Source organism: Scomber japonicus, chromosome 22, assembly GCF_027409825.1.
Source record: "Scomber japonicus isolate fScoJap1 chromosome 22, fScoJap1.pri, whole genome shotgun sequence".
NCBI lineage: Eukaryota > Metazoa > Chordata > Actinopteri > Scombriformes > Scombridae > Scomber > Scomber japonicus.
In genome coordinates this window covers 18,582,852-18,604,594 of record NC_070599.1, presented here as the reverse complement: position 1 = coordinate 18,604,594, position 21,743 = coordinate 18,582,852, and the positions used below count along the sequence as shown (strand labels likewise).

The window sequence follows — 21,743 nt, the reverse complement described above, 5'->3', positions numbered from 1 at the left end:
CCTCCCTGGATCTCACATCTGATGGTGACTGTCTCTCCTCTGTATATCTCAGGCCAGTTGGGTTGCAGAGTCACAACAGCCTTATTGGGAACTGTTCACATTTTAGAGAGAAAAATTAATTAGGATACTATTAAAAACATACAACTGAGAAAAACTTAATAGTTTTTATAAATATTTAAATATTAAAGTTTGAATTCAATTTTCTATGAGCAAGAATGAGAACCTTTTATTCAACATTAAAATATAAAATTGATACAATAAAAAAAGGTTGATGAAATTTGTTGTGAAAAGCTTTTATTTGCACTCCAGGACAGTCTGTTCACAGCCATGTTTCTTATAAACATTCACTGTATGAAAAGATGATTTGTAGCAGGAGGAAAAGTTGGTCAAGTAATAAACTGAGGATCACAGTACTGTCAGTAAATGTAATGATGTGTCTGATCTCATGCTGAGAAAGGAGTCACCACTCGGGGGAGCCATTGGAGTAAAGAATCTGACCTACCGTCACTGACTCTGATCATTTTAAAATATACTCAATAAAATCATCTAAAAGCCTCCTCACTGATTTAAAATCTAGATTGAAACAAAGGAAAACTATTTCAGCTGAAACATTGAGTTAAATGATATTCAATGTCAAGGAAAAGTCCACAAATAATACTGAATTAAACAGTCATGTGTTTTCCAGATATTTATAAGTTAAACTGAGCAGCATTAGGGAAGAACCCTCAACTCCTTTATTGTGTCTGTATACAAACTGAAGTATTAATCAAATGTTGCATTATTACCATGATAAAGGATTTAATACATGTTCAAACTTCCTTCAGAGAGCTAAGAGGTACTGGACTACATCATCCATTCATTCAGGTTCTTGTTACCACATATGGTTTTCTTCCACACTTCAGACACTGTTTAAGAATTACATTTAAAGAATAAATGTTGTTTTATTCAAAAATGACTTAACTCACCAGTTTCCTCAATGGCGACTGCATCACTTTCAGATGTGAAGGCATCTGGGTCCCTTCTCTGTCCTCTGCAGGTGTAAATTCCTCCCTGTGAGATACTGAATCTGTTTGATTCACCACTGTCTGATGTCTGAAGAGGTTTTCTAGAGGTTGAGGTTTGTCTGAACCAGTCATATTTCCAGCCAGTAGAGTTCTCCACATTGCAGGTCAGAGTCACACTCTGCTGTCCTCGTATGGTCTTCCTGTCTGCTGTCAGTATAGCCTTGCGTCTACGTGCTGTTAAGATTAGAAAAACAATAAACAAAGAAAATACTGTAAAAAACATCAAACATGTATTTATATTGTTACAGAACACAAAGAAAACACTGGTTTCAAACTGAGTTTAAGTCAAATTAATTTAGCCTCTCTGTTTGCACAGGTTTATGTTTATAAACAAACTTTTCTCTCTAAATGCTGCATGTGTGTTTTCTCCAGATGTTTGTGTGTTTTCTGCTACATTTACATGTGAATATTAAGTTGCAGAGCATTAAACTCTCTCAACCTCCCGTACCATTGTGACTAAATCTGTGTGAAATTGAATTCATTTTTTGAGAAATATGAAAACACTTAAGACAAAAAAAATTGATTGACAAGTTGGCTACAACATTGGTTAGGTAATATTAGCATGGCGTAGCTATTCAGAGTATAGGTGTAGCTGTAGCGTCACTTGGCCTAAAAAGTCTTCCTCTAATGAGTCAAATGTTCAGTTTTTTGGGTGGGCACATTTTGTTTTTATAGTGAAAACTAGCATTAGTTTCAGTATTATCACAATTAACAGAAGACTGTAAATGCAACGTGCAAACCAAACTAGCAGCTAGCAGTCTCCCTCTCGTCTAAATATAATAACTTCTCATCACTCCTTGCTCCAAATATCTGAAATGGTGACGGTCAAAATGCCAAAGTCCAGGATATAGGGTGATATTGTGGATCCAACGGCTTCTCTTGGTAAGACCCACACTACTCTGCCTCTGATTGGCTTATCCTGATAATACAATAACCAATCTAACTCCTCATATCTAATCCTAAGTGCTACTATAGCCAATCAGAGTTAAATCATAGATGAGAATACCTGCATTCATTTTAAACTTAAGTGGAAATTATTGCTAGTGTTTATTCTTCTTGTTCTGCTGTATGATTACAGATTCTCGTTTACATTTTGCTGTGTTGAAAGTGACTTTTTTCTGTCCCTAAAACAGAAGTTTTCCACAGGTGTTGCTCATAATTAACAACCCCCTGCTTGTTAACCTCTTAAGGCACGCTGTTCCGTCTACGGGACGGGACGGATGTTAGGAGGTAGCCACACAGTCTTCTGAATGTTTTAAACACCAACCCTTAAACATATATATTCATGCCATACATTGTTAGAAAGCTTAGATTGTCCTGATTCATTCAAGACCACTCACGACTTATATGGTTGCTCACAGCCGTAATAGTATTAGCGATTAGCTCGGCTAGCCACTCAGCTAAGTGAGAAAAGCTATAATGCCTACATACCTTCAAAGTCTTCCCTTTGTCCACAACGATCATCTTATGACTCAGGACTTTCTGTACAGCTCGCCAAGTATCCATTCTTGTGAAATATGAAATCCGTTTCCATAAAACCGAAATACTTTCCTCAATATGTCCATGTATTTAGTCCAACACGTAACGTAATAACACAAATAACAAACCATATAGGGTCCGTTTACGTCATTTCCTGACCTGCGCGTCCATCTCAGATTACACGTGACTAGATGTTTACGACCGTGAGCCTCTTCTGCTTCTGACGACACCACACACACAAGCCAATCGGTGTTTAGGATTAGGCAGCACATGTCTCCAAAGCCAATGAGGACATGTGACCGACGACAATGACGACATGGCTTTGATTGACTGCTGTTCTAGCCTATGGAAATATTCTATGAAATGAAGTTGATAACCTTTTAGCCAATAGTCAGAGGTTTCTAACGGTGTATGACACTAAGCTATCAGTTTGGCTGTCTATAAACAAACTCCAAGCGTAACCGGCGTGCGCCCGGTGAGTAAAAGAGTTGAACCATATATCATTACACACACGGCATTTTGGTACACGGTCGGTTCTTCTTCGACTTGACATATGACTTATAGCAAAATAAACAGATAGATAGATATGGCCAAACAAAAAAAAGATGGTTATATGTAATAATAAGAATAATAATAATAATAATAATAATAACAATAATAATATGGTGTCAGCTTTCATTAGAGACCAAGATTTTGATTGTAGGCAAAGGGGTTGTGAAGTTATAGGTGTTTGATTGTGGCTATACAGCTTTGGTAACCAAGTGTCCATTTGGAGTCTCCAAAAAGGACCTGAGGAAAACGCATGGACATACCTGTTGAAAAATAACTCTGAAAAATTCATCTTTTGGTCTTTTGACTCCAAATTTGGACTGCATGAAGCCAAGACCTGTGGCTGTGGCCTCATTGTGTCTATATCCTGCTGAGAGGTCCCTGAATGTCTGTACACATGTCATTGTAAAGGCAAACCTATGGGCGAGTAAACAACCCCATCATTGTAACCTCTGCCACTCTTTGTCAGTAAGTCACAGAATCACACAGACACTTTTACAAGGATCCTGAGAGTGTTTCCGTTCCAATGATACCAGACACATCTCTGAGTCTCAAACTATGTGGGATCTGTGCTGCTCACAACTTGGGCATGTCGTTTAGGCTAACAACATAAAAAATAGGGGCGTGTATTAAGAGGTTAACCAGCTTCTTAGTACTGGTTATCTGGATGGCCAATGTGAGACCAAGTGAAGATAGCTAACTAAGATATCCTGGGTATGTTGAACTTGCTTCATAGTACAGACTCCAGCTCTGCATGAAAATGCATTTTGAGGAAAACGCTGTTTTGCACTTTCAAGCAGTAATGTAGTCATTTAAGAATTTATATTGATACATGGAGTAAAATTATATACATAATAAACGATGAACATAAAAATGGGATGAGATTAAGAATAATACTGTGGATGATATATAAGTATATTACTCACCTGCAGATTGTCCGTAGCAGAGTGTATTCATCACTAAAAAAAAGATTGAAACTTAATCAGACAAAATCAAACTGAAAAATTCATAATAAAGTTATTTAAAACTGCATATAGTCTGTAATATATACAGTAAGCAGGAAGGTAACGGTTTAATAAGAAACAACTCTTTTATTTAAAGTAAAATAAGAACGATCATGAAATTCAAAACCCACATACAGAATAATACCTTAAACTGCTCCCAGTCTGACAATGTTTCTACTTTGCTTCAATTATAATGCAGCAGAAAGAGACAAGTTACATTTCATGTGAATATGAGATCAGAGTTTTTCTCAAACTGGTATTGAGTTTAATCAGCCTGTTTCCTTTCTTTATAGGGAAAGTTCAGACCACATCAGTTGGTTTGACCGCAGCAAACTTTGACACCTTCACACTTCCTGGCCACTGCAGAGATATCTTAGCTTAATTCTTGTGCAAAAGGTTTGTGCCTGGAAAATGTTATATTAAAATATATGAACAGTAAGTATCTATTTTATATGCATGAACCATAAAACCATTTAATTTAATCATATTACATCATATACATGCTTAACGTTTAACCATGTGTTTATTTGTGCATGTTTTACAGCACACGTTCAGTGCTCTGCAACAACAGCGCTGCATTGTGGTGAGGTATGTGTTGTGTGTCTATGTATAGAAGCCCTCACTAATAAATGTGTTGCCTCCAAAGAGCAAAAGAAATTGTGGTGATATGATATCTTAGAGCACAGAGCAAATAAAAAGACTCATCTTAACCCATCAATGAGTTAAATGTTGAACATCCATTTTTCAGTTACAGCAAATAAATTATGTATTATATCAACATCATTATTCAGAAACAGAATAATCACATTATTTTGACTATTTGTAATTTACAGCATGAATAACCAAACTAAATTCAAATATTTGAACTCAACACATCCATCTATGGTCTGAATTTCTGATTCTTCTCCCAAAATGTGGAGTTGTACAAATAAACCTCCAACATCACAGTGTTGCTGTCTGCCTACCTAACTTCATCATGGTTAGCTTGACTATTATTGTGGTTGGTTAATCTGAGCATACATCACATATTCAAACAGAAACCAAATGTCAGGACTCATTTCTAAAAACAGCCATGTAACAAACCTCTGGTATTAGGTTATAAAGGCTGCTTGTGTTTACTGTCATTTACCTGCACTACATCCTGTGTTTATGCATTTCATTTCCTGTGTTTTTCAGAAATTATCAATGTATAAAGGGGAAAACGAAACATAAATGAAATAAACCTATTAAAAGTAGGGATGGCATGATCCCACATTTTCAGGTCCAATCCATAACTGAGTATCTCTCGATACTGATATCAATATAATAATGTTTTTTCTCGTCACTTAAACAACTATTGATGATGAGAATACATTTGTCTGGATGCATGTTGCCAATCTACCCAAAGAAAAACTCCAATTGTAAAAACACAATTTCCACTAAAGTGAAACATGAGAAAGCTCTGAATTTTTTATACTTCCTTTTAATTTAACTTTCAGAATTATATTTAAAGTGCAGTATTGTGCAAAGGTCTGAGTACAAAATATAGCAATAACTTTAACTTTTAACGGTTTCCACCACCAAACATAAATAGTCATGATTGAACCTCCACAACATGAAGTCAGAGCTGTATGTCCCGTTTTAACCATCGTTACCATGGTAACATGTCAGTCAGTAGTAGCAGACTAAGTCACAGCCAGCGGTCTGTAACTCACGTCCAGTTTAATCCTTCCCGTTAAAGACAATCACTTACAGGTAAATGAGTTGAAGGAAGGACTAAAAGCTACCTGGACTTTGTCTCTAACTCTGCAGCAGTGTGCGGACTATTTCACCGGCTCGTCTCACGTCCTCTGCTCTGACTCTGGTGACTGTTTGCAGGAAGGAGCCATGAGACTGTGTGTTTCTGCTCATCTAACTCTTCGGACTCTGGTTGGAGACACTTCAGCTCTATTTGAATATCCTCAAAGCCTGAATATATAGAGTTAGTTTTTTGCTTTTTTTCCGATATTCGATGCAGTCATTTTGGCCAATATCGACCCGATATCGATCCTGAATATCTGATCGACTCATTCCTAATTAAAAGTAAACTGTTGCACATTTTGCTCCATTGTGCTGCTCACACTAAGCAACAAGAGCCTGAGTGGAAACAAGCCAAACCACTGCTTATCAGCAACAAACCAGTGAAGCACTTCCTCTTTACACATACAGTAGCCTAAATGATATATGTTGTTTTTATCTCAACACATATTCACACCAGAGCTGATGTTGAAATACACAGAAGAGGTGCATGGTACTGTGCAGCATGTACAATCTTTTTTTTGGCAATAGCAAGTTGAAAAATAAGTGAAAACGACTTGAGTCAAATCCAATGCATATCGATTTAATACTGTATACCAATTACATAAACTGACTATATTTTAATATAATTATGACTGGTGGTGACATGAGGAAGTGAACAGTTAATATTTATTTCTCAATCTGAAACATGGTTAGTTAGGTTTAGGCATTAGGAGTGAGGTTGGTTAGGGTTAAGATAAGAATATTATATTATATTATATATTATTATTATATTAATAGTATTATAATGGACCCACTGCCTTTCTTGGCAAGACCCACACTACTCTGCATCTGATTGGTTTACCCCGATATTCCAGTAACCAATCTAACTCCTCATACCTAAATCTAACCAACCAAAGCAACTAAAGCAATAAGTACTAGCCAATCAGAGGCAGAATAGGGAGAGTCCTGCCCAGAAAAGAGGTGGGATCTATCATAAAGCATCAGGTGAACATCTGGCCTGCATGAACATGCATTTTGAGGGAAATGCTGTTTTACACTTTTGGGCAGTAATGAAGCCATTTCAAAATGTATATTGATACATGGTGTAAAATGATAAATACATAATAAAACTTAAACATATAAATGGGATGAGCGTAATAATAATAAATAGGATGACAAATAAGAGATCAATATTAATAATTAAGAAATTAGTCAGTAGCAGAGTATTCAGCACTAAAAAGAAAACTGAAACTTGATCAGACAAAGTCAAACTGAAAACTTGTCACAATTCATAATAAAAGTCATTTAAAACTAGTCTGTAGTATATACAGGTAACAGTTAAAATGAAACAACTCTTTAAAATTAAATATGTTAAATAAATAAGAAAGCTTCAATTCAAAACCCACATACATAATAATACCTTAAACATGTTGCATGCATGGTGCAGTACAGTTTTTATGTAAAAATAATTGCTTCAAAAAACAGTCCTCCAATCTAAACTGAGCCAAGTCACCAACCAACATCTGGACTAAAAAATAAGCCTGTAGTTAAAAACTATAAGCGAGCTCTGTTCAAGCTCTCAGAGAAACTGATGAAACCAGTGATACTCTGTAATTGTGACTAATCAGGAACATGTTCTTTAATCTGTGCCATGCAAACAAAGTCAGTAATGTACTTACAGAATAATCCCAGCACACAGATCAAAGTGGACCTCATCCTCACATCCAGCACTGACACTCTGTCACTCAGCTGCTCCCAGTCTGACAATGTTTCTACTTTGCTTCAATTATAATGCAGCAGAAAGACAGAAGTTACATTTCATGTGAATATGAGATCAGAGTTTTTCTCAAACTAGTTCTAAGTTTAGTCTGCTTGTGTTTCCTTCCCTTATATGTGAAGCTCAAACCACTTCAGTTCGTTTGACCGCAGCAAACTTTGACACCTTCACATTTCCTGGCTACTGCAGAGATATCTTAGCTTAATTCTTGTGAAAAGGTTTGTGCATTTAAAAGTTGTATTCACAATAAGCATTTATTTCTCATCCATGAACCATAAAATCATCAAACTTAAACATATAATTTCATGTACATGCTTAACATTTAATCATGTGTTCATTTGTGCATGTTTTACAGCACACGCCCAGTGCTCTGCAACAACAGTTCCTGCATTGTGGTGAGGTATGTGTTGTGTGTAGAAGCTCTGACTAACAAATGTGTTGCCTCCAAAGAACAAAAGCAATTGTGATAATATGATAGATTTAAACAAAATAAAGCAAATAAAAAGACTCATCTTAACCCGTCAAAATGTCAAACATCCATTTTTCAATTACAAATTCAAATCAAATTCTGTTTTATATCAACATCATTATTCAGAAACAGTATAATCATATCATTTCGATTATTTGACACTTACAGCATGAATAACCTAATAAGTTTAAACTCAATCAACATTTGAACTCAACACATCATCCATGGTCTGAATTTCAGATTCTTTCCTAAAAATTTGGAGTTGTACAAATAAACCTCCAACATCAGTGTTGCTGTCTGCCTACCTAACTTTGTAATGACAAATAAATAATAAATGCATAAAGGGGAAAACTTATAAAAAATGAAATATATTAAAAAGTAAACTGATGCACATTTTGCCTGATTGCACTAAACACACTAAGCAACAAGAGTCTGAGTGGAAACAAGCCAAACCACTGCTGATCAGCATGAGAGAAGAAAACCAGTTTAGCACTTCCTCTTTAGACATACAGTAAATAATATAAGTTGTTTTTATCCTAACACATACTTCATGTGTTATCACCAGAGCTAATCTTTTAACCTCTTAACGCACGCTGTTCCGTCTACGGGACGGATGTTAGGAGGTAGCCACACGTTCTTCTGAATGTTTTAAACACCAACCCTTAAACATATATATTCATGTTGTCCATTGTTGGAAAGCTTAGATTGTCCTGATTCATTCAAGACCACTCACGACTTATATGGTTGCTCACAGCCGTAATAGTATTAGCGATTAGCTCGGCTAGCCACTCAGCTAAGTAAGAAAAGCTATAATGCCTACTTACCTTCAAAGTCTTCCCTTTGTCCACAACGATCATCTTATGACTCAGGACTTTCTGTACAGCTCGCCAAATATCCATTCTTGTGAAATATGAAATCCGTTTCCATAAAACCGGAATACTTTCCTCAATATGTCCATGTATTTAGTCCAACACGTAACGTACTAACACAAATAACAAACCATATACGGTCCGTTTACGTCATTTCCTGACCTGCACGTCCATCTCAGAGTACACGTGACTAGATGTTTACTTTTTTTTTTTTTTTTTTTTTTTTTTTTTAATTTATCTCACACAGTGGACATCGACAAACAAAGAGTGGGGGGGTTACATGCAAAAGTCAGATATCAAATTGATTGGAAAGTTACTTAAGACAACAAAAACATAGCGTGCAGGATTAAAAAAAAAACAGAATACATGTCTGATAGGCCACATTGATTCAAAAACATGGAAACAAACAAAATACTTGTTGAGTTCTTAAGGCTTTTTTGTTTTCAGACTGGCTGATTGTATTAATGTATTGCCTGATTTCCCCTTCTAGACGGTAAATGCATGGTATTTGATTATTGAATTTCCTGTTATGGATGTGAGTTTTGGCTAGAAATAATATTAAATTAATTATGTAGTATTGGTCTGCCTGGGGTAGTGGGGTTAATGGAAAACCAAACAATACATTTTGATAATCCAGAACACAGTTTTTTTCAATATGTTGATGGATAAGAGTAGTGACATTTCTCCAGAAAATCTGCAGGTGGGGACATGACCAAAAGAGATGATGAAGATCCTCTGGAGCCTGTTTACAGAAGGAGCAGAGTTCACTGATGTCTTTTTTGTATCTTTGCATGAATAAGTTAGTGGGATAGACTCTGTGTATGATTTTGAGGGATACTTCTTTCGTTTTATTTGTGATGAAAAATTTGTGAGGAAGGGACCAAATGTTTTTCCAAACCAGATTAGTGAAGGTATTGTTCCAGTATGAAACGGCATTAGGGATGCTGATTATTTCTTTTTGGAATAGAGATCGTACTGTTCGGTTATTGTTCCTTGTTCCTGAAAAGCAAAGTTGACCAACTTCTGTCTGTACAGGCTCCAGAGGAAAAGGGTCTGTTTCCTGTATCATGACATTTTTAAACAGCATTATCACACCAGAAGGTATTGCATCAAACACAATTGCGTATTCTTTTGGAGGTACAGGGAAGGTATATTTGTTTAAGAATTCTGAGTATGATAACAGTGTGCCGTTTGATCCAAAAAGCTGGCTGACTAAAGTTATGCCATGGGTGAACCAGTTCTCTATGAAAAGTGATCTATATTTGTATAATATGTCCCTATTATTCCAAATGTAATATCTGTGGGGTGAGAAATTGTGTTTATACACCAAAGACCAGGAAAGAAGTATCTGTTTATGAAAGTTGGCTAATTTTGTAGGAAGTTTTTCAATATTGTAAGAGCAGAATAACAGAAATTTCAGGCCACCGATTTTAGAGAATATGTAATTGGGAATGAAGTTCCAGATTGATATTGGGTCTCTAATAAATTGTCTGATCCAGTTGATTTTGAATGTGTTGTTCAGGGTGGAAAAATCAAGAAGGTTAAAACCTCCGTTTTCATAAGAGTTCAATAAAGTTGATTTTTTAATATAATGAATTTTGTTTTTCCATACAAAGTTAAGGAGAGTTTTGTCAATAAGTGCAGTAGTCTGCTTGTTTACATCCAGAGATGTTGCTGCATAGGTGAGTCGGGATAAGCCCTCTGCTTTAGGTAAAAGAATCCTGCCCTGTAGAGACAGATCTCTTTGGAGCCAGGAGTTGAATTTTTTCTGTGTTTTTTCTATGATATAATTAAAGTTCATAGCGCACCTGCTGTCTGCGTTTTTGTTGATGATGATTCCCAGATAAGTGACAGAATCTTTTACCGGTATATTGCAGATGGATGTACTGCTGCAGTCTTTGATTGGAAGCAGTTCGCATTTGTTCAGATTGAGATGAAGTCCAGATGCTCTGGAAAAAACTGAAATTCGGTTAACAGCAATTGAGACCTGTGTTTCATTTTTTAAGAATACAGAAGTGTCATCTGCTAGTTGGCTGATGATTATTTCCCTGTCTGCTATGGAGATCCCTTTAAGGGGACTCTGTTTGATAAAATCAGAGAGCAGTTGGGCACATATTAAAAATAGATATGGAGACACAGGGCAACCTTGCCTGATTCCACAACCTAAATCAAAACGTGGAGAAGTGCCTGTATGCATTTTTATTGAACAGTTTGCCTTCTTATATATGGTTTCGATTGTTGAACAGAAGTACTTTCCAAAACCAAACTCCTGAAGAGCCTGAAACATAAATTTGTGTTCAATGGTATCAAATGCCTTACGAAAATCCAAGAATAAAATAAAGCTATCATCAGGGCAGTATTCAGCATAGTCAATGAGGTCCAGGACAAGTCTTATGTTATTTGATATATGTCTGCCCTTCATAAATCCTGTTTGAGTTTCATCAATAATGTCATCCAGTACTGCTTTGAGTCTTTTGGCTAAGATTCCAGCTAAGATTTTATAGTCGTTATTGAGGAGACAGATTGGTCTCCAGTTATCAATGAGAAGTGAGTCTTTGTTAGGTTTAGGGATGAGTGTTAAGAGCCCTTGATATAAGGTGGGAGGAAGAGTCTGCTTGTGGATGCTTTCAGAAATCATGCCATGGAGGAAGGGGGCGAGTTTATCGAGGAATTTTATGTAGAATTCAGATGTCAGGCCGTCAGTTCCAGGAGATTTGTTTAATTTAAGTTGCTGAATCGCCAAATTGACTTCCTCTAAAGTTACTTGCTTGTCACAGAGGTCCCTATGGGCACCACTAATAGGTTTTAGCTGAGGAAGCTGTTCAAAAAAGTGTTTTGTTGCATTTTCATCATACTGTGATTTATATAGGTTCCTATAAAACCTTAGGCAGTGGTTAGATACCATTTGAGGGTCATCTGTGACAGCTCCATCTATATTCAGTTTTTGGATGCAGTTCGTTCTGCTACGCGACTTTTCCAGCCTAAAAAAGTATGCTGTGTTTTTCTCCCCTTCTTCCAGCCATTGCTTCCTGGATCTCACATAAGCACCTTCTGCTTTGACTCTGTATATTTCATCTAGCTTGATTTGCTGCTCTATTAGATATTTTTTGTCATCCTCTGTTAAGTCTTCAGGCATGCGCTGGGTGAGAGTGGAAATTTTAGTAATCACTTCTGTTTCTTTTTCTTTTCTTATTTTGGCTAAGGTGGACCCATACTGTCTTAAGTATTTTGCTATTTCAAATTTCAGTAGTTCCCAGTTTTTATGGAAGCATTTGTCTCGCAGAGCCCTCTGCCAGTAACACCTTATGAGAAAGTTAATCCTTTCTGTTACCACTTTATGTTTTAAGACTGAGTTGTTGAGTTTCCAGTATAGGTTCCGGCGATTACTGACATTCGGTCTGAAATTAATTTGGAGGTTTATAGTTTTATGGTCTGTGAGCGGGGTAGTTAAGATATTAGTATTGATAATATTTTCATCTAGGCTACTTGAGATTAACCAATAGTCAATACGCGATCTGCAGGTACCAGTCTTGTTGGCCCATATATAGGATTTAGAGTTTGGGTTCTTTTTCCTCCATATATCTACTAATTGAAATTTCTGCATAAACAAGATTATGTTTGAAATGGAGCCTGTTCTGTTCTTGGGGGGCCATCTATCTACAGAGTCATCTATTGCAACATTAAAATCACCACCAACAACAAAAAGCAGGTTTGGGTATTTGGTTAACCAGGATATGAAACTGGATCCTAAGGTGTCAAATAAGAAATCATTATCAGTTTTGGTGTTATAGCCGTATACATTAGCCAAAAGGACTATATCATCATCACACTTTATAATTAGTATAACAAATCTGCCATTTGGGTCACTCTCAGAGTGTAAAATAGCCCCTTCAAATTTATTTTTCAGGGAAGTTACTCCTGCTGACCTTTCTGAACCATGCGAGAACCATAAGTCATTTCCCCACTGATTTTTCCAAAATTTGGTATCATCTATAACTGAGTGGGATTCTTGTAGGAAACAGAAGTCAGAGTTTTGTTGTTTGATAAATAAAAACAGGGCTTTGCGTTTTAAGTTGTCACGCAGGCCTCTGGTATTAAGTGACACTATTGATAAAGACATTTTAGAAGTTTATACAGATAATTCAGAGAGCTCGACATAGTCTTAATGTTTGTCATCATAATTAGGTCCTTTATTTCTAACTCTCCTGCAGTTAGTAAACATAGAATATACATGTACAAAGAAAAAATGCATGAACCCCCTTGTGTTAAAATTAAAAAAAAGGCACACACACACCTCTCATATGGTGGGTGCATACTAAAATTCCAAGGATCCATGACATATTTTACATGATAGAAGAGAAACATTTTTGCTACATAAGCCAATTCATCTCAACTGAGGATTTTAGTTCAACGGGATGTAAGAGAACACTTCCAGTAGCCTATTAAGTAACAAAAAAGGTTCATTATTTATCCATCCATCCATTATATGTAGGGAAATAACTTAAAAGCTATAAGGGGGGGAAATAAAGTATGGAGTGGATAAAGGTGTCCTTGACTGAGATTGTGTTTAAACAGCTAGATTATTTTAAAATAAAATAAATTAAATTAATAGGCTAATTGGGGTAGCAAAAAAAGACACCCAAAACAAGAGTAGCAGTCGTAGTAGTAAGGTGAATATAAGTAAATCACAATATGCTGTGACAAATTTAAATTTAAAAGGAGGAAACTCATAATTAAACTTTCCTTTGTGCAACACGTGCTCAGACTACTGATTAAATGTCATTTTTCAGGTCATTCACGGTGATTGTTTTACCATCAATGAGGGCACATGCACCTCTGAAGCCGGCTCGCTTTCCCTCTTTTCTGGCTTGCTCCACCATCGGCCACAGCTTGTTTCTTGCATCTTTCGTTTCTGGAGTCAGGTCCTCGAAGATTTGGATCTTCCTTTCCTTGAGTAGCTTAGAGGTTCGCGCATCTTTCCAGATCTTATCCCGGTGTGTGCGAGATAGAAACTGCACAATGATGCGGCGGCTGGAGTGACGGTCGGCTGAGCGGGGACCAAGCCTGTGGACAATGTCCACAGAAAAGTCCAGCTGTTGTGCGATGTCTGGAGATACCAGGCCAAGTATGTCAATGATCGTTTTTTTGATGTCTTCTCCAGTGTGTTCTGGGATCCCAGCCACTCTGAGGTTCCATCTTCTTTGGTAAGCTTGCAGATTAGCCACTTTATCTCGAAGCACAGCATTTTCCTTCTCCAGTGTTTCAATTTGACTCTGCAAGGAGTCCACATGCAGCGTTACATCGTCCACCTGTTTCTCCAGCTGTTCCAGGGAGTCGGTAGCACTTCTGATTGCTTGTGTGTTATCTTGAACCGTAGATTCTAGCGATTGTAGTCTTCTGAGGGATTCCTCCTGCAGTTTTTCTATTCTTTCCATTACAGTCATTAAAGCAGAATTTGACACATTTTGTTGTGTGTCTCCTTCGCTGGCCAGCTTCTTTGATTTTTTGCCCGGCCGTCGGCCTTCAACACTTCCCTCACATATTGGTGTCGGGTTCTCAGAGTTGATTAATCCATCCAAAACTTCAAGTTGATTTTCTAATGCTTTACGAGCGTATGAATGCATCGTGATAGCAGGGTCTTTGTTCATTTCAGCAGCCAAGTAATGAAGACTGCTTTTCTGTTAGGTTACTTTATTTAAAGGCAGTTTAAAGCCAAGAAGTTGAAGTAACTTTACAATCCTCAGGTTGTCTAGAAGTTATCTGCATTAAATTGTCTCATGTCATGGAGCTTGGATTCAGCCACCTCACAAAGACGACATGTGCGTCCACCTCTCTGACCTGTCCACCGTGACTAGATGTTTACGACCGTGAGCCTCTTCTGCTTCTGACGACACCACACACAAGCCAATCGGTGTTTAGGATTAGGCAGTACATGTCTCCAAAGCCAATGAGGACATGTGACCAACAACAATGACGACATGGCTTTGATTGACTGCTGTTCTAGCCTATGGAAATATTCGGTGAAATGAAGTTGATAACCTTTTAGCCAATAGTCAGAGGTTTCCAACGGTGTATGACACTAAACTATTATGTTTGACTGTCCATAAACAAACTCCAAGCGTAACCGGCGTGCGCCCGGTACGTTAAATAGTTGAACCATATATCATTACGCACACGGCATTTTGGTACACGGTTGGTTCTTCTTCGACTTGACATATGACTTATAGCAAAATAAACAGATAGATAGATAGATAGATAGATAGATAGATAGATAGATAGATAGTCAGATAGTCAGTCAGTCATTCAGTCAGATACATAGATAGATAGATAGATAGATAGATAGATAGATAGAAGGATAGAAGGATAGCTGGATAGATAGATAGATAGATATAGATATGGCCAAACAAAAAAAAATATAGTTATATATAATAATATGATATATAATAATGATAATAATAATAATAATATGGTGTCAGCTGTCATTAGAGACCAAGATTGTGATTGTAGGCAAAGGGGTTGTGAAGTTATAGGTGTTTGATTGTGGTTATACAGCTTTGGTAACCAAGTGTCCATTTGGAGTCTCCAAAAAGGACCTAAGGAAAACGCATGGACATACCTGTTGAAAAATAACTCTGAAAAATTCATCTTTTGGTCTTTTGACTCCAAATTTGGACTGCATGAAGCCAAGACCTGTGGCTGTGGCCTCATTGTGTCTATATCCCGCTGAGAGGTCCCTGAAAGTCTGTACACATGTCATTGTAAAGGCAAACCTATGGGCTAGTAAACAACCCCATCATTGTAACCTCTGCCACTCTTTGTCAGTAAGTCACAGAATCACACAGACACTTTTACAAGGATCCTGAGAGTGTTTCCTTTCCAACGAGACACATCTCTGAGTCTCAAACTATGTGGGATCTGTGCTGCTCACAACTTGGGCATGTCGTTTAGGCTAACAGCATAAAAAACAGGGGCGTGTATTAAGTGGTTAATTCACGGAAAAGAAGAGGAAGTGGACAGTCATTTCTCAGTCTGACAATTTAACAGAAAGCCAGAGGGGTCAGCGTGGGAAGTTCACACTATGTTCTGCATCTTGACTGCTCCCTATCACCTCAGTCCGTTATCGGCTGTCAATCAGGTGTGAAACACGTCATCTGGCTGACAGCATACATGTGGTTTTAACAAAAAACTCTATTTCCTCATTTTAATCGGTTCATCTCTCCTGCAGGACTCTTGCTCTGCAGACATGGGTGGAGCCTTTGATGGCAGGTTTGATTGACAGTTCAGGCATACAGCACACATCAAATAACAAAAAAAAAAAACCAACACGTCAGACAATGAATGTGGAGGCAATAAATGATGAAGGCTCACATCAAATAATGAAATACCACCATCTAGTGGTGAAAACTAGACATAGACCTTCAAATAAAAAAGGATGGATTTTAATTTGTGTGGAGGTTCTTTCTTCATATTTAATGACTGTTCTACCTCTGTATTCACTATTTGATTATTATTCTATAAATATATTAAATATATATTATATAAATATAAAAATAAATTAAAACACCACTGATCATTTGCTTTTTTTAAAAGTTTATTGATGCCAAAAACAATAAAGCACATATAACAGCAGTAAATTCATGTAAAGTTTCCAGTTTAATAACAGAAAAACTTACATGTAACATTTGATAGCAGTTTATTACAAATACAAAAGTAACTGTTGACGTCCATCCTGAAGCTTTTTCATCTAACACTGAAAAATATGCTGAGTTTAAAGCTGCAGTATCACCTGGTTAATATCATTTACACATTTCAAACTGATACCTCCTGCTGCTTTTTGAAATAGCTGCAATCAAAATTTTAAAATTAGCTTTAAAAATAGCTGTACAAATATGTACTAAATAAATAAATAATAATACAGTGCTTAAATACTACATAAACCTCAGTAGTCTTGTGCTTTCTGCTAAAACACAAAGTATTAAATCCACATGATGTATTTATTTCATATAATCTTATTATATTAACTGTACGAAGCATTGAGCATGGCTGATATTTGGATAGCTGAGATGCACACAATAGTTATAAAATGCTGTTAACCATATTTATTTGGCCTTGTCCACACAGCTGTCTTTACAGACCTGAAAGACAACCACAAAAAAAGATAGATGTGTTGGGTTATTCAGAATTTAATGCTTTGGAAATCGCAATATGAGATTATTCATCTAATTATCAGTATAATTAATTATTACCATGAGCTGTTCCTGGTTTAACTTCAGAATAAACAGCTTCATCAGTTGCTGCAGGAGCTGATTTTCCTTTAAATGGAGAGAAAATTTAACTTTTTACAGTAACACACTGATGTATAAATACTGTTCTTCAGCACTGCATATACACGTAATGTAAAATAAACATACTTTCCAAACACTTAGAATTTTTCAATTATTGAGCACATACATACATGACACTGAGTCAGAGACCAACATGATGGTGTGTGTAGACTTTACCTACCTTTGTGTTTCTTGGCTTTGCCTTTAATGTCATGGTTAACCTGAGCATACGTTAGACCGTCATCTAAAACAGAAACCAGATCTCAGGATTTGTTTGTTCAGCAGACATATGCAGAAAAAAGGATTCTTGTTTTTTTAGTAGCAGAATTTAAAATGTATAAAAGGAAAATCAAAATCCACACAAATCTGTTGTCACTTAAACCTCAGTTTCTGTCTATTTTGTTTGTTTTTTTTGAGAAAGGAGTACTTTTGAGTACTGTAACACTCATCCTTGAAAGTTTGGTCTGAGTCAAATCTGTTTATAAGAAACAACTGAAACACCAGGACATAAAATAACTACCTAATGTAAATGAAACAGCTCATTTGAGAATGTACCTGCAGCAGATCCTGTCTTCACTTCAGTATAAACAGAGCTCTCCACTGTTTGATGCTTTGCTGTTAAGATGATGAAATGCAAGAAAAAAATTGTCTTTTCTTTTTAAGTTTTCCTGCAGACAAAAACATCTCTAAACTATTTATTGCATGTCATTTGAGTTACTCACCCGCCTTAGCAAAGTTTTTAAGCTCAATCGAAGAATATGTGACATTCTGGGATTCTTCTGCATCTGAAATATACACATTCTTTAGTAAATCAAAAGGTATATATACCAGAGGTCATTAATAGGCAGTCCAGACCCAGACCCGTATCTATAACTGATGAAATATTCAGTAATGTTAAATTTTGTCTGAGCGTTTCTATTTTCACGGGTGCAGCTTCTCAGGCTATTACGGTAAAAGTGGAGCGGCCCTCAGAAACTCACAGACCATGTGATGCTAATCAGCCAATCTAGAGACTCGACTGTCAGTGAGATACACACAGAGACAAGAGGAGAGATAGCAGATACGAGGTAGCTATTTCACATGGTGAGCTCAAAGAAAAAGAAAGTGGACAATGAAAATAAGGTTTTTAATCCAGAATGGACAGAAAGCTACTCGTTCATCCTTCCAGAGGCCAGTTCAAGACCCATTATTAAAAGCAGCAATGTTAAGCACCACTACAACATACAACATACTCATTCAAATCAGCAGTGAGGGTGCAGAAGATAAAGAGACATCCTTTTTTATTTTTCTAAAACTAAGCACTTTAGTTAAGAATCACAATCGATCATCTTTATTTGATATAAGAAAAGAAAATGTATTTATCTTATTCTTTTTTTATTATTTTATTATTTATTTGATTCCCACAAGTTGAGTGTAAATACTAATAAATGTTTTTGCCATAGTCCAGATTTGACAGTCACAGATGCTGATGTAACTACAATGCTACTTCAAGGTACTGAAAAATAACACAGACATGATGTTCCAGACCTCCACTTGAGGACATTTTCACAAATTGGACCTTAGTGAATTTTAATTGACCCTGGTATATATGGTACCATTTTCAATGTCCTCAGAGCCTTTGATTGATTTATAGAGATTTTTATTATTTGTGGTGCAATGAGTGTAAATTGATGAACAACTGATGAAATGAATATTACATGTTTTAGTCTTTGAAACAGTAACATTTAAAAAGTCTCAAACAGGACTGAAACATATGTTCATACCATGAAGCTGTGATGGTGTTATTATAGTATGTATTGTTATGAAAGGACAGTAGGACAATAATATTTCAGGACTCTCTCTAGTAGGTTCAGTTCAAGTCTAAACAATGTGAAACCATGTTATACTGTGATCTTTTGTGCATGTGGTTCAACAGCTGACAAGTCTTTGACACTGTGGCTTTTGATTAATGTTCATTAAGAACCAGCTGAACAGAAACTGAGAGTAAAGATGTTCAGGTTAGAGTTAATTTAAGTCCATCAAATAAATCAACAGACTGACCATGAAGAGAAGAGGAGTTTTCATTACGTTGAGTTTCATTCTGATTGGTGCTCTCAGACTGGATTGGCCTAAAACATTTAGAAAATACATTAAATTTAATGAGGAACATTGAAGGTACTGTTGTTACGTTATAAATAAGATAAGATGGTTTTATACCAACCTGATGAAGAGAGAACCTGTGAAAAAGATACTTGATGTTAGATATGGTTGTTTTATAAGTTCTGTTATTCCACATCATGACATCAGAATACATCACGTGTATTTTACTAATTAAAACAAACGATTTAACATCAGAACGAAAAAGTCTCACCTTTGGGTCGTCTGTAGCGATACAACAGGATCAAGAGAATAATAAATGCAACTCCACAAACCAGCCCAACGATTAATTGAATAAGAGATGAAGAGTTTTCAGGCCTGGACACTGCTGCAAGAGATAATAAATTATAAATATTAATAAAAAAATAAGTTGTATCCTGTAGTACCTAAACACAATTTATAATCAGCAGAAAAATAATTAATTATTTGTGAGTAAATATAAACCAAACTACAGCACACACACACGAATAAACAAAGCTAGACGTAAAAAACACACACATACATTTACTGTACACAGTAAATGATTCAACTTTTTCATGAATTGTTTTAATCCTACTCACCCTGAACTGACATCCAACTCTGTGCTGATTCTTCTCCTGAGTATTTACACTTGTAGAAACCTTCGTCTGACTTTGACACTGCAGAGATATTCAGCTCTCTTCTGGTGTCACTTTGGATAAGTTTGTCATTTTGATAGAAAAACACGTTGGAAAGTAATTCTCCTGTCCTCAGTTTGCAGCCAAGAGTAACAGACTGTCCCTCAGTCACAGGATGCACAGGGCTCACCAGGATAATATCTGCATCTGTAAAACAGTCAAAGAATAAGAAGTTTCAGTCAGAGACCAGCTGGTGGCCTTTAGAACAAGCTGACATAAAACTATAAGAAGAGATCACACATATACCTTTTTCATTTTTCTACAACTAATATATTTCACAGAATCAGTGTAGCTGGACAAAGACCCAACATTTCAGCTTTATTACATAACTGTAAATATAGCTATGGCTAGTTAGCTCTAGAGCTAACAGGGACACATGAAAGAAACAGTGGATGGCTACTGTCACAAAAACACCTCTGACTAAATCAGCACTTTAATTTTATCATCAAACCTTAAGAAAGGTCTTGCTGCAGGCCAAACATACTGTGGACAAAACATCTTAAATGTGTAAAACACTGATTTCTATTCATTGAAATAAATATGAAGAATCTTTAATTTGGCACACAGCAGGGTTTTTGGTGTAATTTGTGATGCTTTGGCATTGCTTGTTTTTAGTAAGAAACCAACTCAATTATAATATTTTGCAGAGAATGTCTGATTTTCTAATTTATTGGATGGCACATCTTTACCATAATATCTAGGAAAAATAATTGAATAAGCTTTAAATTCTTTGTTAAAGAACACACTATAAGAACAATTATCAAAAGGAAGTGTAGTTAGTGACACCATGTTGAAAATAATTTAAATACAAGCTGAAAATAAAATGTATGTAATGAAAACATACTCTGTTTAGTGATGTTGACAGCATTGCTGAAGTCTCCTGATCCAGACTCACACCAGTACACTGCATCACTCTGCTGTGAACTGTAGATGTTGCATGTGGATCCAGTCATGGACCTCCAGTAATAACAGTCTGAGTAGTCCACAGGAAACCTCCTCACTCTCCACTTAGTAAAGTTTCCTTCACAGCTCAGTGAGACAGAGTCAGAGGTGAAGTGCTGCACTCTGTCAGGACTCACTTTGAGAGTCACTGCTGAATGAACATCTGAAAACATGTAATGAAAAACCAAGAACAGAGATATTACATTTAAAAACATCACAATGCAAATAATTATATTATTTGTACTTTTAATACCATTTATTGTTGAGAATAAAAACATCTGAATCATATAATCGGTGCATCAGGTGCTGTGGTTAGGTGAAACTGAGTGTTAAGAACATACAGAGCATATGGACTGACAGTGGAGACGTGAAGTGTGCTACAGAGAGGTTTCAGCTGTTTTATGGATGTTTGGATTATTTTTTCTATCTTGAAAACTTGCTACCAAGATAAGTACAAGTAAAATCATAATATCTCAGTTTTTTGGTGCTTTAATACTTTCAGATAAATTGAAGATATAAAGAAAGATATCCAGCTCAGTCCAGTTTCTAAAATAATTCAACATCAACATTGTGTTTGGTGAAAAACTGAAACGTTGACTTGATGGAGAAAGGTCAAAGGTTCACCACAATCAATACCCAGATAATGACATCACAACTGCTTCTTGACAGAAAGAGACTAAAACAAACAAACTCACCTCCAGACCAAACAAACCCAG

At 36.3% G+C, this 21,743-nt stretch overlaps 1 protein-coding gene and 1 long non-coding RNA gene across 4 annotated transcripts in view; both read right to left on the bottom strand.

Annotated features, from left to right (window-relative positions):
- LOC128383510 (basement membrane-specific heparan sulfate proteoglycan core protein-like) overlaps positions 1 to 21,743 on the bottom strand; it is a 333,871-nt gene that overhangs the window by 228,791 nt on the left and 83,337 nt on the right. The window lies entirely within an intron of this gene.
- LOC128383968 (uncharacterized) overlaps positions 1 to 21,743 on the bottom strand; it is a 43,726-nt gene that overhangs the window by 9,712 nt on the left and 12,271 nt on the right. For 2 of the 3 annotated variants that reach the window (XR_008324002.1, XR_008324001.1), the window contains exons 2-4: positions 17,475 to 17,537; positions 17,216 to 17,281; positions 17,064 to 17,104 (exon numbers count right to left, since the gene is read on the bottom strand). This is a non-coding gene — a long non-coding RNA (uncharacterized LOC128383968). Of the gene's footprint in view, positions 1 to 17,063; positions 17,105 to 17,215; positions 17,282 to 17,474; positions 17,538 to 17,848; positions 17,870 to 21,743 lie in introns of those variants that run through there. The other variant, XR_008324003.1, reaches the window with a different exon arrangement.